General features: G+C 40.5%; 1 pseudogene; it reads left to right on the top strand.

The window, feature by feature from the left end:
- Positions 1–25,268: 25,268 nt before the first annotated feature.
- On the top strand, positions 25,269–27,971 carry LOC136354577 (uncharacterized; annotated as a pseudogene).
- The last annotated feature ends 29 nt before the right edge of the window (positions 27,972–28,000 follow it).

The raw sequence follows: 28,000 nt of genomic DNA on the forward strand, positions 1-28,000 counted from the left end.
CGCGTGCGGTTGGTCTTGGCCGGTTGTCCTTGTGAAAATTGGTTTAGACCTGTTTGGCACATCTCACGAAAAAAAAAGAAAAAGAAAAAGAAAGGAGATTGATGAAGTGCCTTTACCAGAACTAGATACGAAATGAAATAAAGAGCTGAGATGGTTTAAACAGCTTCACAACTTTATTATTATTTTATATTTAACTCCTATAGTTAAATTTAGAAGTTTAAGATCTACCAAACGGACCCTTAATGATAAAGCCGATTACTATCACAGACCATATTTGATTAATGATTTTTTATATATTTATCGTTCATTTATTTTAAAAAATATTTAAATATAAATACAGTACGACACAATATAAATATTTTAAAAATTTATAGTGCTGATAGTGAAGCTAACGTAGATACGCAATCTAACATAGAAACGTAGATGGACACGTTGAGAGCGACGCACTCCTCCTGCTAAACGGAAAAATAAAACGATGCACGCGATTCCTCCGCAACGGAAAAAAAGAAAAGAAAAGAGAAACGACCCCTCCACACCATCGTGACAATTGACACTCTCTTCGTTATATTTTTCCTGTGCAGGTCATGAGACATTGCACAACTCGGTTGATGAAGCCCTCTTGCTAAAGGTACTGCATAATCAAATCAAGATGCACCTTGTTTTTTTTTCGTAAGAACTTCAATTGTTCCTAAAAAACCATGAAGTTACAAGCTTACGACTTTGGTTTTTTTTATCAATGAAAATCATTCTATGAATATGTCAATTTATATTTCATTGCCAATAATTATTTCACTTTTCCTTTGAGCTGAGGTATTGTTCAACTTTGGAGCTCTAGAAAATGAAACCATGGCTTCATATCCATGAAAAAACTCTATCGGTTGAATCCGTAAAAATGTGTTTTCTCTGGCATTCTATGGCCAGTTCTTTTATTTCTTTTTATTTGGACGTAATTTGCTTGAATGATTTGATGTGGCTAAAGGAGAAAATTTCTAAGGCCCTGTTTGGTTTCTGAGGCCAGGAGTTGGAGCCATGCAAACATGCCTCATGCTAATGTCTTCCGGAGCTTTCAGATTAGGCCCTGCTGCATTGAACTAATTAATTAGGTCAGTTGAGCCTCTAAATTTGCTCGCAATCCAGAAGGTTTCCACCAATTATAGTGGTAAAGCATCATACTCTTATGGTCACTGTTTCTTTGTTCCGAGCTTACTGCCATAGTGCCATCGATGTTTTTAACCCTTCTCATCATCATCGTGTTGTGGATATATTGTTTATTTGTAGCCCAAAAATGTAGTGTGGCTATTGCAACCATGGACTCCAGGATTACATTGGTTTCAGGATGATAGTGCTTGAGGAATACCATATACTAGAAGTAGATATTTTCTCCGTTTACCGTGTATTTGGTAGTTGAGTAAATTCAATCTTTTGTCCCATGGTTAGTTAAATTCATTTTTCATCATAGATGTGGCAAAAATCGACAGATGTTTGATACATGTCTTTAATGGACTGTATTTGATCATTTTAATTTAGTCTCTATCCTTTGATTTAAAAATATAGCATTCATCTGTAATCTCTGGAGATAATTTTCATTTTGTAATATATAATAGTTTGTTCTCTGCATATAGATCATGATTTTTTTTATGATGTCCAGAAGATTGTTACATGTGAATAGAAAAAAAAAAGGAAATGTCGTGTTGTTTGGAGTGAATTGGTGATGGTTTATGACAATGCAAATGTATTTGTATGAGAGATATGTGATAGGGAGATATGCAGCTCGTCCATGACAAATGCCATATATGAGTATGTTTGATGTTCTAGATTTTTTGTTTGTGTTTTAATTAGTATGGCATCATTAAATTTCCATAACAGTCTTCTATCTAGTCTTATTATGATGTCATTAACACCATGAGATTGTTTTATACGTCAGAAAGCTTGCACTCTGGTTGTGTAGTTGGTAATAGGTTTCTTGTATTGGAATTAATCTGAATTAATCTATAGAACAATTGTGATTTGTAGTCTTTTTGATTTGCCAGATTTTTTTTCCATGTTTAACAAATTTTCATTCAATGATTACTTAACATCTTTTCACTTGATATAATTTGAAATTGATATATATCATTTCCCGTTGCAGCGTACAGGCACCCAACTAGTTAGAGTATATTTAATTACTTACAGTACCTATATAGAGAAATTTCATAATCCTTGAAAAAGTACTTCGAGGTACGTTGAGAAACTTACTTAGTACATTGAGGTACTCAAGGATAGTAAAACTAGTTGATACCCCGCGCTTTGCCGCGGGATATGTGAATGAATGCATGCTATATATTACAAAAATGATATATGTACATGTTTAAATAATGTGGATATAATGATTTGACATTGATTGCATATTGATTTCTAAAAATAGAAAAAAGTTGTAAAAGATATATAGCACACTTACATATTCAGCTTTAGATAATAATGATTAGTGGGTTATGATGTAGCACACTTACATATTCAGCTTTAAAAGTTCGTGGACATCAACTTTATAGTAAGATAGGATTACCTAACTATACAGTATAATTTGTATGTATGTATTGACAGTCCTTAAGTACCAAATTCAACCGTCAAATTTTGCGTAAAAGCAAATGAAAGAATATAAAATAGAATATCAAACTTAGAGTTACTGAGGTAGTAGTTATTACTTCCTCCGTTTCACAATGTAAATCATTCTAGCATTTCCCACATTCATATTGATGTTAATGAATCTAGACATATATATCTATCTAGATTTAACATTAATATGAATGTGGAAAATGCTAGAATGACTTACATTGTGAAACGGAGGGAGTACTAATTATTTTCATTAGTCTTAGTGAATATTTGTATGTATGTGAAATATGGACGAAGACCACCTATCATGTAACAAAATATTCCTCCAGACAATTGAACGAGATTTCACAGATTTGTGGTCACCCATGTCAATCAAAATCACCTACAATTGAGCCGATCCAAAGTACTACATGTTGGGGGGCCCACTAGGCAGGCTCCTAGCTGAAGGAGTGGTCGGGAGGTTATCCAAAAGTTCAGCCGAATAGCCTTTGCGTACTCTCACCATCTACCGGCACGTGGAGCAAGATCCTGAAGTGCTAATAGCAGTTATGCGTGGTTTATGGGCTTAACTGACCTCCAAACCATCAATACAATGTTATATAAGGAGGAAAAGCTCTCACTCTCAATTGACACAGCAAAGTGGAGTACAACTCACTTTCATACTTACATATTGCTCTAGTAGAATAGGAAGAGAGTGAGGGGAAGCTTCAAAAGGAGTGTCGGAAATGTCGGAGTTCATGTCGGCAGTCTTCTAGGGGAGTTCCGGAGGAGTGCGGACAACACTCTCTCTGATCTTGTACCTCGACAGATGCTTCTTTTATTTAAGTAAGTATTCGTGACTTTCTTTGATATTTACTTTTCGTATTTAAGTAATATACTAGCAAAAGTGCCCGTGCGTTGCACCGGGTGATTACGGAGTGTGTATATTGATCAAAAGTATTGTTTGGTTTAGCAAAAGTGCCCGTGTGTTGCAATGGGAAGTGTACAGATCAAAAAAATAAGCATTTAATTAAAATACAAATTCGCTGAAATATTTGGTATTTTAAAGTAGGTATGCATATAATTAAATAAATTTACAAGTAAAGCAAGTGTGAGAAATAAAATGATATGGTTAAATTTATTTTTTTAAAAATTCTCCATGATTAGTTACGCTCTTTGAAATTATATTGGAATTTTTAGAGCTTAATTGCTAATTTTATTAATATAGACATCATTTAACAACTATTTAATTGGAAAAAGAAAGAAAATACTTCCATTTAGGTTTGCTTCCAAATAAACACATTCAATTACTTATATATGTAAATCTTCTGAAAAAATGAGCACTAAAAATGAACTTATTCTCTTTTTTTCGCCCGAGGGACCAAAAATAGACTTATTTCTGGCCCTTGCCGGTCGGCCCACGGCCTTTTGTGCACGCGCGGGCGCACTTTCCCTCCCCAGGCCACAACCTGGGCTTGGGCCGGAAAAGTGGCCTCACTCTCGATCCCTCTTGGGCCAATTTTGGCCCAGACTACACCGGCCGTCCGATCTCTAGGGTTTTGATCGGACGGCCGAGCGTCAATATCGAGGAAACAAAACCCCCTCCCTCTCATCAACCGCCGAAACCCTAGCTCATTTCCCTCCCTCCCATCTCACTTCGCCACCCTCCCCTCGCGCCCCCGAGAGGCGACGGCGCCCCTCCTCCCGCGACTCCGCGAGCGGCGGCGGCGGCGGCGCCCTCCCATACAACCAACGGTGGCGGCGCCCTCCCCCCGAGTGACGGTGGTGGCGGCTCCCTCTCCCTGAGCAGCGGCGGCGTGGGCGGCGCCTCTATTGCCGAGCCCAAGCGGCGGCGGCGGCGGCGGTGGCGCCCTCCCCCCACGAGAGGCGATGGCGTCGCCCCCACCACCGGCGGCGTGGCCGCGTCCTCCCCCACCACCGGCAGCGCGGCGGCGTTCTCCCCCACCACCGGCGGCGCCCGAGGAGGCGTCGGCGGCCCGCCGGTGTCCTAGCGGCGGCGGCGCCCCTCCCCTCCGCCGGATCCAACGGGAGGGGAGCTGCGGCGGCCTGGCGTCCCTGCGATGGCGGCGGTGGCGGTGGCGGCTCGACGGCGACCTCCCCTTTGATCTTTTTTTTTTGGATATATTTGTGTGTATAATGCTTCCTCCAATTTTATTTTGTGTGATTGATTGAATTCCGATTGGGAATTTTTTTTGGTGGGGGTGATGGAATCCGACTGGGATTTGGGTGGAGGCGAGGGGGACGAAAAAATCACCGCACCGATGAGGTGACGATCGAAAAAATACGAATATTTATATTAGCTATAGATATTCTCATCGTTGTGGGTTTATCGCTTTGCTTAGGCAGAGTACCTTAATATTCTAGTACGACGTTGAGATTAGGGGTTGTAATCATTAGCATAGACGTGGTGTCTAGGCTGGAGGTTATCTTGTAGGAGTAGGCGACAGGTGGTAATAGCCATGTCTATCTTTTGTAATCATCCATATTCGGGTATATCATAGAGTTGTAGGCTGGAGTCTCCTTAGCAGATTAGGGGTAAATCGATGCCCAAGCAATCGATAAAGTTTTACCATAACTTAATTAAGATAACTAACCTAGCCATAGGAGTTCTATCTATTCCAAGACTACCATTAGTTGTTGTCCTTGAAAGAATTATATTCTTAGATTATACACATATCTTCCCTATGGATACGATACCTGTAATACTCTTGGATGAAAGTTACAATGATATTTGTGCACTTGCATATTGTTATGTGTTCGTAACAAATACTAATGGCACATTTCATATAATATTAAACCATTAGATTTAGGTGGTGGTTTTTCATTAAGATACATATTTTATCTCGATTACTATTGACACACGTTTTAAACTGCTAATTAAATGGTGTGTTTTGTGTGAAAACTTTTTATATAGAAGTTGATTTTAAATGCTAAATAAATATATTTTTCAAGTTTAAAGTAATTAAAATGCTAATGAACTTTTCGTTTTACGTGCCTGCACTTAATCTTTATCTTAGCTGAATCAAATAGAATCTCGTTTCAAGAAGTTAGGGAAAAAATCATAATTTTATATTTAATTTATTTAATTATAGAGAAAATTAGATATTTTCAAAAAATAATTTAGCAACTAGTTTAAATCAAGTGAGTCTTAGGTTATCCGGTTAGAAAAGTTATTTACGAAAATGTTTTTCTTAAGCGTAGCACGAATAATTCGTTAAATAAATTCAAAAGGCAGAGCCTACCAACCAGACAAACATTATTTTTTTTTTAGAATTACACAGTACGATGCAGATACTCACAGTGCACGCATGCAAACCCGTTATCCGGTTAGAAAGTTATTTACGAAAACGTTTTTCTTAAGCGTAGCACGAATAATTCGTTAAATAAATTCAAAAGGCAGAGCCTACCAACCAGAGAAACATTAAACTTTTTTTTGATAATTACACAGTACGATGCAGATACTCATAATGCATGCGCACTTACCCCTATAAACGCATGCACGCAAACCCTACCCCTATGATCACATTCGAAGAGTAGGCCGGCAAATCCTTGAAATTGACGAAGTCACCATAGGCACCTCGTTGTTGCCTACCACTGAAAGCACACCGCCATTAAATCCTGGAAAATTTGCTCCTATCACTGAAAGCACAACGTTATTAAATCCTGAAAAATTCGCTCTCATGGAGAGTCGAACCCAGGACCTTAGGTGCTACTGAGGCTTTTGTAACCACTAAGCTACAGGCCCTTTCGCACCAGACAAACATTATGGTTTGCAAACTCGACCCAGGTTCAGATATCACCCATGTTTTATATAAATTGTTCATGACTACTATATATGAAAGGTTATGTTTTTTTTTCTAGGAAGTTAAAAATAGACTAGAATTATGGATTACCACAGAGTTGAAACCTCTGTCTTAATTGCTAGAATTATGGATCAAGACTAGAATTATGGTTATATGGGTTAAGACAGACTACCAGCTCGAAACCTCCTGTAAGCAAGTTTAATAATATAGTCAACTACCAGCTTCAAAAATTAACACATCATCTACAGTTAACTTAATAGCCTATTAATATTATAGTTAACTATATATAAATACCTACTACACCATTAATGTATTCCTCATATCTCTCTCTCACATGGTTTATTTGGAGCTCGTGCTGCAACTAGCTACAAATCTATAGCCCAATTTTCCTCTCTCAACTCTCATCTCCTCTCTCCTCCACATAAGCACAAATATGATGTGGCAATATGTACAGTCCACTTACATCATCTTATTTTGCATGTAAGGTACTAGAACTTGATAGGTGGGTACTCCCTCCATCCCATTTTAAGTGCATCCATGGTTTTTCGCGCCTAACTTTGATCGTCCGTTTTATTTGAAAGTTTTTTTAAAAAAATTAAAAACATAAGTCACGAGTAAAATACTATTCATCTTTTATCATCTCATAACAACAAAAAAAAATACTAATTATAAAAAATTTCAAATAAGATGGATGATCAAAGTTAGACACGAAAACTTATGGTTGTACTTAAAATAGGACGGAGGGAATATATTTTAGTGCAAGAACTCGAAAACTAAGCAAATTGATACACCAACCAGGTTAGATGGTGTGCTTTTGGTAAAAGTGAAATAGCGAATGCCACATGGAATTATTTTTCCAGGTTAGCAAGACACGTCATTTTTGTTACATGTTCTGCTGCTTCCTTGGATGAACAGACAGACTGAAGGTATATCCCCGGTTTAATGTGTTGCCAGTCACAAGAACAAGCCGCCAGCAGTGTTTGCCAGATCCATTCGCCGGCGCGGTGGAGGGGTCGCTATGGCTGCCGCCAGATTCCGTCGTCCTTCGTCTTCCTACTCCACGCACGCATATCGGCTGGCTTGGTCAAATGAATGTAATTGTGAAATGCCATGTATACGTTGTTGTGAATGTACGGATGGCTCGTGAATGTACGGATGGCATGTGAATGAATTTTTGAAATGTTGGAAAATGTTAGGGATGCTGAAAATATATATCCATGTTTATGTTATTAATTTTGCAATGGACAAAGCTAGCAAAGTCGTGAGGCTAGCAAAAAAAAAATATTTTTTTGGTATAATACTCATCGGTGACGGGTTAGAATAAAAACCAATACCGATGCACATCAAAGACGTCGGGGACGTCGGGTGTAGCGTAGAGACCGTCACCGATGCGTCATCCGTGATGGTCATCATACCATACCGACGAAGGAAACCTAGTCATCTTTGTCGGTTTCAAATTGACTCATCGATGACGGGTCCTAATTTGACCCCCTTTGCTCGGTCAAATCTATCAGTGATGGGGTTTACACTACTAAAAAAAAGAATTTTTGCAGATTGTCAGATCTGATTTTTTTGCATGCGGATGGCCGTGCCCATCTGCATGAGAAGGTCTGTGAAAATAGCGATTTTTGCATGCGGATGCTTACGTGGGCCGCATGTAAAAATAAAAAATCCAAAAAAATGAATCACACAAAAAAATAATCGCACCGGCCTCTCCCGCTGCCGGATACGGGCGGATGGGGGACGGTCGCTGCCACCGCCATATCCGGGCGGGAGGAGGCCTGCTGCTCGGCATCGACAGCTGCTGCCAAGCCGTTGTTACGAAAGCCGCTGCCACCGCCGCCACCATCAGGCGGGCAGCGTGCGCGCGTGGCGTCGGTGCCATATCAGCCCCGCGTCGCGATGGCAGTGGCGGTGGAGGCGGCGGCATCGTTCGTCCACGATGCGGCGGCGAAGACGACGATGCGGCTCGGCGAAGGACGACGAGGGGGAGGAGGTGGTAGAGTAGATGAGATCGAGAAGAAGGGGATCGGATCGATGCTCACCCAGCCTCTTCTTGGCCGTGGAGAGAGGAGGCGGCGACGGCGACAAGGACGGCGAGACGATCGAAGTGACGGCGAGACAACGGAAGTGGCGGCGACGGCGCGCGGTTGCGCTAGGCGCCGATGAAAAAGCGAAGATTGGGATGGAGAAATCGTCTAAGTATTGGGGGAGAAGACGATGCCGCCTCGGGCCTATTTATACCCCTGGATCTTTAGTTCCGCTTGGTGGCCACAACCGGGTCTAAAGATATCTTTAGTCCCGGTTGTCCTCACAAACCGGGACTAATCATACGATCTTTAGCCACCAACCGGGACAAAAGATCTTTTCCAGCTATTTTTAAATTCTTTTTTGAACCGGTTAGGGTTGACAACCGGAACTAAAGATAACAGTGCTTATTTAATTTCTTTACATATTGGTTTAATACAATAGTAAATAATGCATTAAAATGATTTAAAATCATAAAATTAATGACAAAACATTTAAAATAGATTAAAATCTGTAGTAAATTATGTGGATGACATATAATTAACAAATGCTAGATATATAATGCATTAAAAATTCTAATAATCATATATAACTAATAGTCAGGGTTATGGATATCACATACCCAATATTAATCGACTAAGCTCGGTAGGGCCCACCATATACTATGTCTTATATGGAAACAAACCTTGTATATAGAAGGAGTTACGGATAAGGAATGACGAATAGAGCTTTAAATGGAAACTACAAGGACTACTCGAATCGTATTCATTTTTATCTCCCTAGTTCTGCTTGGAGAAGGGGACATCTATGGGTATAAATACAAGACCCCCTAGGAGGAGAGGGGACACGCCACAAATTCAGTTGTGGACCGTTGAACTGCATATATCGTTGTCGAAGACTCTATGTCTCTACGGTCTTACACTGGGATCAATCAAGTGAGTACGACAAATATTGATAAGGGGAGTTGCGGATAACAAAGATACTTTCGCGAATACGGTGTGTTTCCGTATGCCTGTCAGTTGCCTATAGGTGATCGAGATACGCCTACACCTGATTCTCGACCAGTAGATAGTAGCGATCGCTCACCACCTAAAAGTCCTTTTTCAGGTGATTGAGATACGCCTACACCAGGTTCTCGACCAATAGATAGTAGCGATCTCTCACCACCTAAAAGTTCTTCTTCAGGTGATCGAGATACGCCCACGCATGGTTCTCGACCAGTAGATAGTAGCAATCTCTCACCACATAAAACTTCTTCTTCAGGTGATCGAGATACGCCTACACCTGGTTCTTGACTAGTAGATTGTAGCGATCTCTCACCACCTAAAAATTCATCTTCAGGTAATCGAGATACGCGTACTCCTGGTCCTTGACCAGCCGGTTACAGCAATCTCTCCACATAAAACGCGACAATCAACATCGTCGTGATAGCAACAACCAAGACCAACTAGATCGCCATTGTCACCAGGACGACAACGTCTAGGACTAAAGACATCAGGACGACAACGGACAAGGTTAACGACATCACGACATCACACGATGTCGACGAAACTCGAGATCCCCAGACTTCTAGAGGGCCCGAGGATGAGGTAGTAGGTCTAGGAGCGGAACCTCCGACTATGATAATTCCTCATTGCCTTCGTCATCATCAGGAGGCAGTTCTCGCAAGTCACGAGAATGTCGTCCATCTATTACTCTGGATTCCCTTCAAGTGGTCGAGGTACGACTACGACTGGTCTTCAACCAGCAACGTAGTGATCCTCACACCACGACTTCCAATGGTCGAGTTATGACTACGAATGGTCCTCGACTAGCAGCGTAGCGGTTCTCGCATCTCGATTTCTAATGGTCGAGTTATGACTACAACTGGTCTTCAACCAGTGATGTAGCGATTCTCCCACTACTTATGCAATTTGTTGAGTACAACTATATACATGGTCTTTACCCGGTGTGGAAGTTGTCTCATCACTAAATATACATCAACTGCTGTAAGTGTTTATATGTGCAATATTTATCCGTTGATCTCCTTTTCTTATATCACCTCGTCTTTAAGGCAGTCCTATTGTCCCTTTACGCTGTTCTAACAAGCCTCCGAGAAACCTAAGGGAATTTCGGCTGAGGACGCCCAGAGCAGATAAGATCTTGTTGGATTATAAGAGCCGAACGAACCATGTAAAACCTGGTCATGTAAGAGTGCTCAATAGATGCGTATTAACCAAGCCGTGTAAGCGGAAATTAATTTTTCCAACTTCACGGCTGGGGGATAGGATTTGTCAGCTTCAACATGGTTTGTTATAAGATTCGAGCTGTCTTTGTGGAAAATGATTTTTCCATAAAAACAGCTTGGGGCTAGGAAGAGTACCAAACTCCGTTTGCTGAGGGCAACTCTAGCGAGAGTACTCTTTTATTGTCACATGCAAATTCAATTTATTTTCAATTTTTTCATACATGTTATAGCATGTTACCCTTGAGCGTTTGCTCGGGGGCTATTTCTATTTAATATTCTGGTATGAGTATTGATTTCAGGAAAGTTCTATTCAACATTGTCGAAGACCCTGTGTCTCTACGGTTGTACACCGGGATCGACTAAGCGAGTACGACAAATGTTCTGAGTATTGATTTTAGGAAGATCAGACATCAGAACAATCAAGTCAGATTTCAAGACTTTGTCGCGGACTCTCCGCCTACTCGATTACTTTGATTTCAGGAAGATCAGACATCAGAACAATCAAGTCAGATTTCAAGGCTTTGTCGCAGACTCTACGCCTACTCGATTACTCGAGAACGGTTGATGGGGCTGTTTGTGTTTCTTAACGACATTACTAGAAATATAATTGCCAGCAATGGCGCAGAAATACTTCTAGTATATTATGGTTACAGAGTTTATCTGCAAGCACACGGATATACCATTGTAGCATTTCACCCGAGAGTATTCCAATGGTATCGTATTTATTTTATCCCGTGGGAAGATCATGTAGAGAGAGATTGACTAACAGTTTATATATTACTTATGATAATCATATTCTAGGCAGGGGTTAAGATAATCTAAGGGTAGAGTGACACACAAGCATGAACTATTCATTCTCATGATAAATCATCTAAGCTAGGTGAAAAGAAAAGAGAAAGAGAATCTATTCCTATACTTCTAATATACATAGTATACATACATTCTAGTTAGCTAATGTACTAGCTAATACCCTCTATCCGATGCCCTCCTGGTACTTCGAGAAGCCACCCCTGACTGCCGAGTTCCTTACGACAGTCCGTCATGACCATACAACCGGGGCTAAATATGGAGGAATACCCTCCCCAGGAAATTAACTTAGGATTATATACCGGCACGGAGGAATACCCGTATTGAGCTGTCACCATCAGCGGCCCACCTCTCATCCTCAATATATAACCCCAAATAATGATATCCCAAAATCTAGACACCACGTCTAAACTACCAGATACTACTCTAATATCTTCGTCATGACATAGAGTAATTGCATAAGCAAACATTATACCCGCACCAAAGCATCTCCCAGATAAGCTAGCCGTATATTCAGTATAACATGAACATAATGTAAAATAGGTACTCACATACTTGGAAAGTATTTCAATACCATAAATGTATTTACAAGAGTATTCTAACAAAAGTACAAAACTTACAAAAGAGAAAAGGAAAGCTGCTAGAGCCATACCCGACTCTCCCGAAGGCTTCCAGTCTCCTGATTCCTACTCTATTTCTATTCCACCAGCTAGATACTACTAAACTAAACTTAAGAGAAATGAGAGAGCTATTGCTTGAGGTGTGTGTGTGAAGTGAGAAGAGGAGCTCCTTTTATAGGCAGGTAATGACGGTTGTGATGGTTAGAATGGTCGGTAATACCCTCCAACCGCCATTGCGGATCAATCCCAGCCATCCATCCAAACCATACTTCCATCAGCGCCACGGGAGGTTCGGCCGAACCCTATGGTTCGGTCGAACCATGGGCTAGCCCAACCCAGCCCATCTTCGGCTGGCGGCCTCCTTTGTTGTCCTCCTTCGTAGACTTGTGAATTTTGGCCCAATGTGCTGTGTTATTTCTGAGTTCTTGGTCCATTCATACATAAATCTGGTTCTCGACTGTCACACCCTAAAAATCCTAAATATATAAATTGTTGTTTAATTGGAATTATTAGAATTTATTTTAAAAGCCTAGAAGAGAAGATCTAATTCTAATTAATAAATTCCAATATAAAATGGGGCCAGATAAAATTTCATTAAATACTTTGCTTAACTCTATAATTCCTAGATTTTTCTAGGATTTATTTGAGCTAAGGAAGTATTTTTAATAAATGGAATTGCATTTAATGAATAATTTAAATTGAAAAAGGTTTTTAAAATCCTCTTTTGGCTTTGGGCCGAAAGTCGGCCCAAAACCTTCTCTCTCCCTCTCCCCGGCCCAAGCCGGCCCAGTCCGCCCGCAGCCGCCCGCCCGCGCGCGCGCTCGGCCGCTGACAGGTGGGTCCCACCTGTCGGACTCGTCGTCCTCCTCACGCCGTCGCCCGGCCGGAACCCTAGCCGCGCCGCCGCCGCCATTCTAAATCCGACCGTCCCTTTCCGTTTCCGGTGAAATCAATTGAGGGGAAAGGATCCCCGTGATCCACTCTACCTTTTCCCTTTTGGAAACATCGTCTAAATCACTTTGGAAATTCGCGGATTCGATCTCGAATCGGATTCGTCTCTCTCTCCCGAACCCTAATCTTTCCATCGCGTCACCGGTCGCCGTGGGCCTTCGCCGCCGCGCCCTAGTCCCTATATAAGCACCCCCAGGTCCTCTGCTACCCGTCGCCACTCTCGCCTTCGTCTCTCGTCGCCGGTAGAACCCTAGCACCGTGTAGCCTCGCGCCGCCGTCGTCGCCGCCGCTCCAGCCGTGCGCCGCCGTTGCTCCAGTCGTCGCCGTCACTCGGGAAGGTCACCGTCGTGGTCGCCGTCTTGTCGCCGTCCTCGTCCGCCCCTTCACCGTCGTTGTCAACCGTCGGAGCACTGTCGCCGCCGTCGACCCGATCGTCTCCGCCGCCTTTTCCTCATCGCCGGCGCCGTCCGTTGCCCCTCCGCCGCTACTTTGGTCACCGGTGAGTTCGCCGTGCCGTCCGCTACCCGTAGGTGCCCTCCGTTCGCGCTGTCGTGCCATCGTTCGCCGGCGAGCATGCACGCCTGAGCCGCCGCCGGTGGTGACGTCACCGCCGACGTCATCGTCGTCGTTCCCCATGGCCCGGTCTTGGACCGATGGATCTTGGCCGTCCGTTTTGGATAGGATCGATCTCAGCCGTTCGTTTCCGTGAGCCGCCGCCGTGCACCCGGTCCACCGCGAACCCTAGCCGCTGACACAATAATTCCCTTTTCCTTTTCAAAAATAATTCATTATTGCGTCATAATTCAATTAAAACCCATATAAGTGTTTTAATCCGATTTAATCTTTAAAAATTCATAACTAATTCATCTTAGCTCGGATTTAGTTGGTTCAAGTCTCTAATTTTTTCTAAAATTGAGATCTACATGTTAAAAATATCCACATGTACTGTTCATGCTGGTTTGTGTGCTGTTTTGGTGATTTTGCTCTTTTCTGTTTAGGTTCCGACGTTTTCGGAGAGTCTGAGTTTGCAGGAGAAGATTTTGAAGAGTTCCAAGGCCAGCAAGGCAAGTCACACAGATCCCAAACAACCCTTTGAGCATGTTGATCCCGTTTAAAGCTATTATTTCTATTCAACTATTGCATTTATTTTCGAATGTCATTGGGTGGAATTAACCTATTGTTTGTTATAGCCCTTTTGTTCTTGATTACTTTATTCCTTGATACCTTGGGTTATTATAACTTGACTAGATGGGCTTTATATATTGGTTCAGCTAGATATTAAATACGATTGCTTAGCCATGCTTAGAAACATTAGCACACTATTGGGATAACTTATGACTCACTATTATTTAATGATGGCTTAATCATAGTTCACGATGGTCAATCGTGATTGGTTAATTAATTACTTGCCAACTAAAACTTGATAATGGTGGGTTGTGAGCACATGGTTTTGAGAGTCGTGCTCATGACAATTAAGGACCGGTTCACGAGTTTCGGTTGTGAAACATTAACCGTGCCAACCACAAGCCAGCGTGGGCAACGGCTTTACCTTTTGTATAGCATGGTTCATTGCGGAGCACCAGACTGAGAAGTGGCGGAGATAAGTCCACGGGGGTCGCTGGGGAGTCCATGCCTTGTTTATAAGGGGGTGATTATGATCCAGGAATGGTGCGCTGTGGTGGATTGTGTTGTGCGAGGGGTACTGTCACAGCTCCTTTCCGAGGTACCGTGGTGGTATTGAGGCACATGGTGACATGTTGTGGGGCTGTGTCTTGTGGGTACAGTGGTACACCTCTGGCCAGAGTAAAACTATTCGAATAGCCGTGCCCGCGGTTATGGGCGGGTCTAACAATGTCTTTCGTGATTAGTTTCACACTTCTCACCATAATAAAAGATGCTATAACTGGTAATAATTTGTTTAGCTCCTGGTTTGGAATGGTATATTCCTGGTTTGGAGATAGATCTGTACAGCCGGGTATGGTTGTTCAGGATGGTTGGGCCTGAGCAGCATGGGTGTGTTGTTTAGTGTTGATTAAAATTGATGATTAATTACTCTACTATTTTATAATTATCAAATGTTTGCTAAATGCTGCTTTTGCAAATGAGCCCTATATTATGCCATTCTTTGGTATCCTTGTGCACTTGCATATTTGTTGCGTGGCTTGCTGAGTATGTCATATACTCACCTTGCAATCATTCATCAGAGGAAGAGTTCTACAGTGATGCTGATGGTGTGGAGGATTAGGTGTAACCCTGGTCAAGCTGCCTGTGGAGTGGAGTCGTCTGCGCCGTTTATCTTATTTTTCCGCTGCTTAGATCTTTATTGATTGAGAGGAACTATCTACCTCTGTAATGACATTTTATTCGCTTATTAATTAGAGTAATAATTGTACTCTATTATCAATTTGTTATTGTGTGCCTCGGCTGATTCCTGGACGAGGGTTCACACACATGTAAGCGTTTGGAATTTTGGATAGAAATTCCGGGCGTGACATCGACACCGTCCGGTTAATTTATCGTCTGAGTTGATGTCGATTCTCCTCCACTTTATTATCATTCTCTGCAAAAGGTTAGTATACCTAATACTAGTGGAATATTATTATTCTAACAGATATATTCATTGCTAGCATCACTAGTTCTCCTCTATTTTGGTAATATTGACGGTCGCAACTGATCGATAACGACCATCAACAGGGGCTCGACAAGGAATATGGAATGAAGCGATGGTGTACCCGCCGAGATGAAATTTCTTGACTTCAATCCAAATTCTCAATTACAGCAAGATGAAAGACTTAGTTGCATGCTCCATACCTTCTCGGTCGACATCGGGACCTAGACAAACCCAATATAGTGCCTGCGGAGGCCGATAAGGGGAATCTAGCGCTATATTTGATCTCACCGAGAACGGCCAAGTGAGCACAACAATAGTTTTTCAGTGTCTTCGGTCAAAAACATGAACTCGTTCATTTGCATTGAAATCGGGGGCTACTGTCAGGGTTATGGATACCACGTACCCAATACTAATCGACTAAGCTCGGTAGGGCCCACCACATACTATGTCTTATACGGAAACAAACCTCGTATATACAAGGAGTTCCGGATAAGGAAGGACGAATATAGTTTTATATGAAAACTACAAGGACTACTTGGATCGTATCCATATTAATCTCCCTAGTTCTGCTTGGAGAAGGGGACATCTATGGGTATAAATACAAGATCCCCTAGGAGGAGAGGGGACATGCCACAAAGCCACAAGACATAATAGAAGCCAATACGCCGCCAAACATCAATATCAACATTAGACATTAGTGTTGGTATTTCTTGGTGACACTACTGGAAATATAATTCCCAGCAATAGCACTAGAAATAGTCCTGGTATATTATGGTTACAGATGTGATCCGCAAGCGCATGGATATACCATTGTAGCATTTCATCCGGGAGTATTCCAAGGTATCGTATTTATTTAATCCCAAGGGAATATATGATAAGAAAGTACTATGCTAATAGTTTATATATTACTTTTGTACATCAAGGTCTATACAGGGGTAAGTTAAGCTTAAGGGTAGAGTGACACACATCTAAAGATTTAGGTAACTCCTACATTCTCCTAATTATAGCTAAGTGGTAGTAGTTTAGGTATGTTCCATTCCTGTACTTCTAGTATACAACATCTTAGTATATTCTAACTAGTATACACTATGTAGTATAACCCCTTTAACAATGCAGCATAGCTAAGCCTAAGCATAGCTATGCCCTCCCGATGCATCGCAAAGTTACACCGGGTTGCCGAGTTTCTTACGACAACCTGTCATAACCCTCCAACCGAAGTAGGATACGGAGGTGTATCTAACCCCAGGAAATTGTATGTAGAAATATAAACTGTGGGGGAGACACCTGTATTGAGCTGTCACCATCAGCGGCCTGCAAATCACCCAGAGAATATACCCCCCAAATAATGATAAGCGATAACCTAAACCCCATGCTTAAGTTACTACTTATTACTCTGCAGCCTTGCAATCGGTGCAGAACATCTGAGTCCCCGGGCCATAGCTCTTGGCCTAGCCAGAGCACACTTATAACCCGGTAATCAGACATTATACCAGCATCAATGCAAATCCCAGAAGGTTTAACTACACAGATTATACTAATTATGAATAAACTAAGACTGGTACTCATACTCTATGATTGGAATAAAGTACCGAACTTGTATAAAGAAAAATATTATATTGATAAATGGAAGTCTTACAAAGAAGAAAGGAAAAGCTATAGAAACTTTACCGAACTCCCCGAAGCCTCCACAGACTTGGAACTATTCTAATTCTACTCCACTAACACTACTACTAACTTTGTACAGAGCTTTGATCCTTGCTTGAGTGTGTGTTGGAGAAGAGAGTGTGCCCCTCCTTATATAGGCAGGTATGATGGTTGTAGAGCATGGGAATTATCGGAAATGCCCCGAATCCGCCGTCAGGAGTTCATCCGGAGCGTCCACGCCAAACCCCAGCCTGAACGGCTGTGATGGGGGTTTGGCCGAACCAAGGGGTTTAGCCGAACCATGATCTGGCCCAAACGGCCCAATTTTTGGCAGGCCGACTCCTTATTTGCTTCTTAATCCAAAACATGGAATTTTGGGCTTAATTGATCGTGTCTTTTCTGAGTTCTCAGCCCATATATCCATAAGTCTGATCCTTGACAGCATCTGATTGATTGTTCGTCTATTTTATGTCGATTCTCCTCCATTTATATGTACTTCTCCTGCATACATGTTAGTAGCATAGTATATAGTGGAATAGAATATTTTATTTGGAAATTATGCATTGCAAGCATAGCTAGTCTTCATATATTGGATAATATTGATGGTCGAAACTGGTCGATAACAACTGTCAACAAAACTCCCCAAGCTTGAACCTTTGCTCGTCCCGAGTAAAGGACGAAAGGAACAAAGACTTGGCTGTTGATCAGGAGTTGCTGCAATGCTGTATATCTCAAAGATATAGATGCAAGGTATGTGTACTCTCTCTCAAATCAAATAAGTTTGGCACGGTGGCTTACCCTTACCCCTGATTCCCACGAGACACTGCCTCTCCTTGTCTTGAGCGGTTGAGAGACAGAACAGCAATTAGAGTGCTAATTACCTAATCTTTATTCAACTTTTATTCCGGAGGTTTTCAAATGATTTTTGCAAAAGATAGCCAAGTTCCTCAAATGATTCTCTAGATCACTCAAAATGTTTGAATATGAATTGTGCTTGACGGAATAAATTGTTGTCTACGGTCATTATTGCTTTCCTTCCGAGAGTCCCCTTTCCCCGTAGTTTCCCTTCATAGTGTGATTCAGGCACCCCGATTGGGCGAAGGTCTTAAATAAATTCTACACATAATTCAATGACCTCCTCTGTTCCAAACCTCTTGGCGATGCTTGCCTCCGGACGAGCACGGATATGAACATACTTCTTTAGAACGCCCATGTACCTCTCGAAAGGAAACATGTTGTGTAGGTACACAGGCCTGAAAATACCGATCTCTTTGACAAGGTGACAAAGCAGATGCGTCATTATATTGAAAAATGAAGGTGGAAATATCAACTCAAAGCTGACAAGACATTACACCACATCATTTTGAAGGGCTTCTAATCTATCCGGATCGATGATCTTCTGCGAAATTGCGTTCATGAAATCACATAGCTTTGTTATTGTTGCCCGGACATTGTCAGGAAGGATACCCCGAATTATAACAGGTAGCAGCTATGTCATCAACGCGTGACAGTCATGATGCTCTCGAGGAGTATACAGGCGGTACCTTGATGCTCTCTAAGCATTCAAACATACTTTCCTTCTCTGCCTTGCTAAGAGTGTAGTTGGCTGGACTCAAGTAATGGCTTCCTTTCTCCTTTGGTTCCGGGTGAAGGTCGCCGCGTTGTTCCATATGCTTCAGATTATGTGCTTCCAGTGTATCTTTTGACTTCCCATATACACCTAGGAAGCCCAGTAGGTTTACGCAAAGGTTCTTAGTGAGGTGCATCACGTCGATTGCATGGCGGACATCCAAGATTTCCCAATAGGGTAAATCCTAAAAAATAGAGTTTTTCTTCCACATCGACGTGTAACCATCTCTCCCCTCAGCCAGCCTGCCAGCCCACATCGGCGCGTAACTCCGAAAAAATAGAGTTTTCCCGCCCGCCCGCCAGCCAGCGCCGACGCCGTTGGACCCGCTGCCAAGAGGTTCCCCTCTCCTCTCCCCTCCCCTACAAGCTTTGAAATGTCTCAAATTATGAGCAAATATTTGATTGCCCCAAGATTCTGATCATTGTGATGTCTGTGTTGTGAAATGATGGATTCTTATAAATTAGCATTTGGTCATTTAGGATGAAATGTTGATGCAATTTAAGAATAATTTTGCAAATCTAACTCTAGTCTATAATATCACAGAAAAACAAAATAACTCATGAAAACTAGAATGGAAGCATATCTGCGTAAGTATTTCGCCTACAAAATATGCAGAATTAGTACTCCGGTGGTTAGTTTGCACCACCTGATCACTAGAAAAGATCCTAAAATAGCCACATTATATGTAATATGCTACAAATATCTTCTTTCTTAGCACAATTGGCATGCAAATCAAACATTGGTAGACAACTAGCAAGGTCAAAATTTGGAGGGATTCCCTACATAATGGTTGGCTGGTTGCTTTAATAAACAAAATCAGGTTCAGTCAAATGTTTGGCATGCCACTGAAAACAATCCTCATGTGCTCTAATAAACCTGAAATTTACTCGAAATATACTAACCAAAGCCCCACTGTTTCTTCCATCTAACATCATGTTTGGAGGTGAGTTTCGGCGAAACCAAAATTATATTTAAATTCTGTTGCAGCTTAAACAAAATAGCACCCAAGAAACCTCACCGGTGCTGAAGCCAATGAACATTTTCTCGAGACCCAAAGACATGTCCTTGTAGTTCTTGTAAGTTTTGAGGTCCACCGTCCTCAGATATGGTGCACCATCCATGCTAACCGTCATGTTCATCTGCGTCGACTCCGGTCACCAACACAAGGTGATCGATCTTGCCTTATGCTGTAATTATGTATTATAACATATGCTTGCCTGGCTGATCGATCTTTGAGGTCCAGATTAATTGGGGAGCCGCTCTTTGATCATTTGATATGTGTGTGTTTTGAAATGGGGAAATTTTGGTAAAATTTTGTTCTGAAATGTATGCTGAACTTGATCTTTTCAGGAAAGATTAATTGTAAATTATGAGTTGTTGTGTTGATGGATAGGAGTAGCAGAAGATGAGCAGTGAATATCCTATTAGTACTAGATGGGTACCCCACGCGTTGATCTCGAAGAAAAGTGGACAAAAATCATCTTCAAGTTAGTGAGATGTCCCGTGTTGTAGCCAATTGTAATATAGAACTTCCGTCTTCGATTCATTGCATTTCATATCAGTTTCTGCTTTTGTTTTGTTTGGCCGGATAGTTCGATTGTGGCATCCACCCGGCTTACTCCGGCATGGCGGTGCTCCCCTACTTCGATGAGATCGATCCCTCCACCATTGATGTCCTCATAACTCCTAATCACCCCCCCCCCCCCCACATTCCCTTTTCACCCTTCTTCTTTTATTTACCCCTTCTGTGATTAACTTTGCCCTTCAAATGTGCAGCTTTTACTTGGACCATGCTGCCTCTCTGCCCTACTTGGAAAAGGTAATGTTTTCACTGTTTTCTTCTTCGACAGTGAGTGCTTGTTCTGACCCACGAACGTTCGCTTATCGCAAACAGTCAAGATAGGATTGATCGATATTGTTTCTGATAACGTGCTTTATCTCCTAGTATTTTGCTTTTTCTAGTTACAAAACCAAATCGCTGAATGCTTATTTTTCCTATTATTAAGTTGTTTGGATTGGATTCTATTTCCTAAAAAAAATATCCGGAATCTGATAATGATTAGATTTTTTTATTTGAATTATAAACTAAAATTTCTAACCGCAAATATAACTCATACTATATAGTTTATAAATAGAAAATCTATATATATGTAAAGTTTATATAAAGTCTATGCATAGACGGTCCTATAGAAAGTTTATATTAAAAATAATATATATAGAAAGTTTCCAAAAAATTAATTCATCTAGGAATGTTTCCACTAAAAAGGCTATAGAAAAAGACTATAACGAAAAAAATTAAATTCGGAAAAAAAAGAGTGAGAAAACAAAAAGACAGATAAGTGCTGGAGAATCACGTACAAGGAAAATAACGGAAAATAGAAAAGAATCACGTAAAAAAGGAACAATGGGAAATTAAAAACGGAAGAAAGATACCGCAACAAACGCGACGCCCCAATATCACATCGCCACTGTGATCCTCCCCATCCTGATCCATTCGCGCAATAGATTAGCGGCGAATGTTCGCGGAGTAACCTATTCGGCCATTTTTCAGTGTCCTCAAGTTGCTCTGGTTTTATTAATTTGCAGACGACATCAAGGGGCGCGTGTTCATGACCCATGCCACAAAGGCCATCTACAGGCTACTCCTTTCCGATTATGTCAAAGTCAGCAAAGTTCCATGGATATGCAGTTCGTGGAGGATATGCCTGTTTGACGAGCAAGACATTCTTCATTCCATGGATAAAATTGAGGTATCTTATCTCCCTGAATGGATTTAAATTGCCTATATAGAACTTGATGCAATCTGAAATCTGAACTTGATGGTGCATTTCTGTATATGCCACGAACCTGTATATTCCATGAATCTGAAAGGATGCTTGAATGCAGTAAATCTGGAAATTTTCTTTTCATAATGTAGACCTGTTACAAATAGCAACTAGGAAGGAAGCCCGCGCAGATATGCGGGGATCTTATTCATTGTGTTTATAAAATAATGTTAAGAGAATTAAGTCATATCTCACCCTAAGCATAGAAGAAATTGTATATTTTACATCATAATAACAAAAATCTATGTCGTGCAATATACTGTATACTTTAATATAAACGATAAAAATGTTTCTTATTAAAAAAATCACTTTTGTCCTGATTATGTAAACTCGTCTTTTGTCACCATTATTTATTATTATTGTCTCTAGATTCCTTTTTAATAAATAAAATTGAATCTGTAGCACCAAAATAAGCCTAATACATCACTAAAATGCTACTTCTATTGGTTAATGGAATATCAATATTAAAAATTAGTCATGAATGTCCCCTTTTAAGAGGTGGAAGTACCAAATCTTTATTTCTCTATTGTCTTTAAACATGGGTTTCGTATGGACATACCTCGTGCCTCTCAAGGCCATCATTTAGTGCAATTTTAAGGTTTAATTCACTATCAGCACTCTCAAAGATGATTGCATCAACAATCAATAAGCAGAAAGTTGAGCACTATTGTCAACGCTGGTCTCCACTGGGCCTACCTCAACTAAACCATATATATGCCCCTACTATACTTGTAAAAGCTTCTCAATGCCCTTTATAGAAAGCAAGAAAAGATGGATGTAATGAGAAAATAATTCTGCCAATAAAAAATAGTTGGTTTTACATTTTGTGTAGACATAATTTGTTTGTACTACTACTTAGTACTACCCAAAGTTTTATGGTATAGATGCAATATTCTCTTTTGAAATGAGTTTTGAAATGAGTGAGGTTGATCTTTAAAAAATATATCGCTAAACAGATATATGACTGTAACCATCTTCAGAGTATCATATCATTATATCATTGTTTATATTTTGATAAAGATTTATATTTTAGCGTCTGCTTTGTTTTCATCAGACACCTTTACTAATTTTAAAATATATTTATTTTCCAAAATTAATTACAACAACTAATTTGTTGGAGTGCACTTATAGCATACATTCATCAACTATCAACTATCAATTATGCCTGACATATTATAATTCCTCGACTATAAAAAAAGTATCATGAGTTTAATGCACGTGTTATATGGTTGTTCGTTTGTTACCAAACCAATTTGGTAAATGGAAAAACGTTTGGATTAAGGGGTCATATTATAGCAAGATCAATGCCTAGAAATACCAATCAAATAGTTCTGAAAATTCTAAAAAAAAACATTTGAGAATATTAGTCTCCATAAATTGAAATAAAATCATATATAACTGACAAAACATAACGTTGTTTCGTTTTCACGCATGTAGATTTTAGTTAGTGTTATATCTTTGTCAAGTGGTATTTGACACCAAAAAATATGAGGTGAAATAATTTCAAAGATTATGATGAAATTAATTATTATATGTCGCCTAAATTATTTGAAAATTATTATTATATTAATTATTATATGTCAGCTCTACTATTGTGTTGTAATGTATTTAGCTTCGTAATATAACTATGATAAGTCATCAACATTTAAATGCAACGGATTATAATTTGAGCTTATGATTTAAAAATAATTTAAAAATGGGTGTTTAAATACCTTTGATTTGATATTTATATTGATCTTGTTTAACTTGCATATTTTTGGAGTAATAAATTTTGTTTTATAGTATAGAAAATCCTATTTTAACAATTGTCTATATTATTGTTCGATGGTTGTACCAACGTACATATGTTTTTTTTTTTGGACTTTATAGCTTTTTTATATTGGTATGTACGTATGTTTCTTTGGTTTTTTAAATCTAATATCTGGTAAAAAGTTTCTCTCGTATAGATACGAGATTAAGAGGAAGTGGGCTAACGTAATGGTATAAAATAATGGGACGTAATGGTATAAAATAATGGGTCCATTAATTTAAATAAAAACCGACGGTGAAATTACGTAGTGTTAAGTAGCGGTCTAAGAGTGCTGGTAGAAACACCAAATGATCATATTTGTAGAGTAATAAATTTTATTTTTATCGTATAGAAGATCCTATTTTAAAAAGGCTTCGATGGTTATAACATTGTACATATATTTTTCTTTAGGTTTTAATCGTGTGTACATGGTACCTGGCCTTCGTTTTATCCCAGGTGAACTGTATTTTTTTTTGTCTTTATAGTTTTTTTATCGTACGTGTATGTTCTTTTTTTTTTTGTCTTTATAGTTTTTTTATCGTACGTGTATGTTCTTTGTTTTTTTCCATCCAACGTAACGAACGAACGTAACTATTTCCATTTACGTATGTAAATATTTCTGGTAAACAGATTATCTTAGATATAGAAAGCATAAACTTTCTTAAATAGATCTAATCCAACGGTGTAAAATAGCGGGTCCACCAATTTAAATAAAAATCGATGGTAGGATCGTAGAATGCCACATGGCGGCCAAGCTTGTAGAAGTGACACGTGGCGGTTTAAGAGCGTTTATAGGAAGTTTTATGGACTTTTAGTATATAATAGATAGAAGATATTACTTTGATTGCAGTTTTTAGAATCATAGAATAGGTTATGTTTTTGCTGAATGACAGTTGGACAGCTGCCCCATATTTATTTTGTGATGTAATCTGAAATCTGAAAAATGTGGAGGATGTGGATGTTCAAGATGTGAATGTAATATTCCATGATTTGTGTGGAGGATGTGGATGTGGAAGATGCAAATATAATATTGTGTCATTTTTGTATTTCAGGATATATTTCTATTGCGCCATTTATTTTTCTTTGGCTTTTATTATTAGGGTTAAGTCCGATTTACCCCCCTAAACTCTTGCGAAAGTACGTTGTACCCCCCTAAACTATAATACCAGACATAATACCCCCTTAAACTATTTAATCCGAACACTTAACCCCCCACGACCAATTTCGGCTGGTTTTACCCGTTTGATCCGATGTGGCACATCCACGTGGCAAATGATGTGGCATTAACATAAAAATACCCCTCCCCTCCCACACACACACACTCTCTCTCCCTTTCTTCCGTGAAAAATTCCCCAACCCAAACCCCTAACCCTAGCGGTGGAGGCGGATCTTGGCGGCGCGGCGGCGTGGTGAACGGCAGCGCAGGCGAGGCTCTACAGCGCGGCACGACGCTCGCACGGCAGCGCGGCGCTGCGCACTCACGACTCTCGCACGGCTGCGCGGCACACACGCGACTGTGCAGCAAACAGCGCTCATGCGGCGGCGTGGCACGGCCTTCAGTTGTGAGCTGCTTATTTATTTGTCAATTTAGGACAGTGAGATTGGGATGCTCGTATGATTCTCTCATTTGTTGATTTGTTTATGGCTGCCCAGTGGGATGTTGAGCTTACTTTATCGATTTATGAGTATTTAATTGTGGATGGATTATTAGTGGTTTGCTTTTTCTGGTTGTAGAGTCTTTGCGATGGATGTTCAGAACTTTTTGGTTGTACAGTTCCACTATAATGGAGAGTTCATATACGATGGTAGGCAAAAGCATTACTGTGGTGGATCTGAAGCAATACCACGCATTGACCGTGACAAAGTTTCGTTGCCAGAGGTTAAGGGTCATCTAAAGGACCATTGTGCAGTTGAGGAACCAATGCTTTTGCATTGGTTGTTCCCAATGAAAGAACTGAAGGATGGTCTTCGTGTTTTGTTGGATGACAAGGTTTGCCAACTGATGTCAGACTGTACTAGTGAAGCAGAGGTTGCAGATATATATGTTGAGACACAAGTTGCACAAGAAGACAGTTCAGATGCAGAAGATGTAGGAAGTGATAATGACAGTGATTTTGAAGATGAAATTGAAGAAATTTCTTCAGATGAGGAGGCTGCTAAAATTTTTGAAGCGGATACTAAAGGGAAGAAGCCTGTTATGATAGTAACATCAATACCAGATAAGACTCAGGGACAAATTGAGTCACTGAGACAATGCCATAATCTTGCTAAGAAGGACAAGGAAGAGGCACAAGTGGTAGCACATAATGATCAGTTGGTTCCTTATAGTGCTGAAAGTGATTCTAATTCTGATAGTGATTATTTAGGTGGGGACAGCTGCTCTTCAGAGGAGGATGAGGAAGCAAATGAGATCATGAAATCATTTAAGGAGTTTTAGAAGAAGCTGAAGGATGGTCAAGTTGCTGATCTCGATGATGTGTTTTGTGGAGAAAGAGCTAGTCAGAGGAGTGAGAAAGCACTAGTATAGATTGAGGATGATGGAAATGCAACACCTTATGATGACAGTAGTGCAGATGATTCATTTGAAGAGGACAGTGATGGTCAGTTGATCACTAAAAGGAGTAAGTATCCAAGGTTCAGAGGTAGTAGTAGCAGCACTCCGACTTTTACTCTAGGCCAGCTATTTGATTGTAAGAAAGAGTTCAAGGATGCAGTTATAAAACATGCATTAGCCAACAGAAGGTATGTGAAGTTTGTAAAGGATGAGGGTGATAGAGTCAGAGCAAAATGTGAGTGGAAATTGTGTCCTTGGGTCTGTCTTCTTAAAAAGACAAGTAGGACCAATAGTTGGCAAATCACAAGCTTTACTGATGGACACACATGCCCTCAGAGGAAAGATAATCCAATGGTAACATCAACAAGAATTGCAGAGAAGTATGAGAAGATGATTAGAGATAACCCAACATGGAGTATCAAGAATATGATTTCTACTGTTTCTGAAGAAATGTTTGCAAATGCCAGCGTTCCTCAGTGTAAGAGAGCAAAGGCACATGTTCTGAAGAAACTTTATGATGCAACAAGGTGTGAGTATTCAAGGATATTTGACTACCAACTTGAGCTACTAAGAAGTAACCCAGGCAGTATAGTAGTAGTCACTCTTGATAGTGATAGTCCAACTCCTGTGTTCCATAGAATCTACGTATGCCTTAATGCTTGTAAGAAAAGATTCCTTGCTGGTTGTAGAAGAGTTGTTGGACTAGATGGTTGCTTTTTCAAGGGATCAACCAATGGTGAGTTACTATGTGCATTAGGGAGGGATGCAAATAACCAGATGTACCCAATTGCTTGGGCAATAGTGGAGAAAGAGACCAATGACTCATGGGACTGGTTTTGTGCTTTGCTATTTAAAGATCTTGTTGCTGGTGATGGTGATGGTTGGGTGGTCATATCAGATCAACAAAAGGGAATTATTAATGCTGTTGAGACCTGGATACCTAAAGCTGAGCATAGAAATTGTGCTAGGCACATTTATGCCAATTGGAGGAAGAAGTTCAAGAATAGGGAATGGCAAAAAAAATTTTGGAGGTGTGCCAAAGCTCCATGTAGGCCTCTGTTTATGTTAGGAAAAGCAAAGCTAGCATAGTGCACAAGGGAAGGAGCCGAGGCTATCATGAAAACCGATCCTCATCACTGGAGCCGGGCATGGTTCAAGTTAGGATCAAATTGTGACTCGGTTGACAACAATATGTGTGAATCCTTCAACAAATGGATTGTTGAGGCTAGGTTTCTGCCTATAATCAGTATGCTTGAAGCTATCAGAAGAAAAGTCATGGTTAGGATACATGAGCATAGGACCAAAATGGAGAAGTGGATAGGACCAATATGTCCAAACATACTTAAGAAACTCAATGCTTATGTTACAGAATATGGATTTTGCCATGCAATTTCAAATGGAAATGACAAATTTGAAGTGAAACATCATGAACAAAGGTTCACAGTCAATCTTCAAAGCAGAACTTGCTCTTGTAGATATTGGCAGTTAGCAGAGCTCCCTTGCTGTCATGCTATTGCTTGCATCCACTACAAAACCAATAGCCTTGATGAATATATTGCCTCCTGCTACTCAGTGAAAGCATTCATGTCAACATATGAACATTGCCTTGAGCCAGTGGAAGGCATTCATAGCTGGCCAGTATCTAAGAGACCCAAGCCTGCTGCACCTCCCTATGTTAAAATGCCAGGTAGACCAAAGAAGGAGAGGAGAAGGGAGCCACATGAAAAACCCAAAGCAACCAGGGTGTCAAAAGTGGGCACTATCATTAGGTGTAGAAGATGCAAGGGAATTGGACACAACAAGACAACTTGTGCAAGAGAAATGCAGGCACTGCTCAGGCTTCGTCTAGTGCACAATCTAGGCCTATTAACAAGAAGAGCTCCTCAAAAGTGAAGAAAAGGGCATCTACCACAAACCACTTA

Source organism: Oryza sativa, chromosome 12, assembly GCF_034140825.1.
Source record: "Oryza sativa Japonica Group chromosome 12, ASM3414082v1".
In the NCBI taxonomy this organism is placed as follows: domain Eukaryota; kingdom Viridiplantae; phylum Streptophyta; class Magnoliopsida; order Poales; family Poaceae; genus Oryza; species Oryza sativa.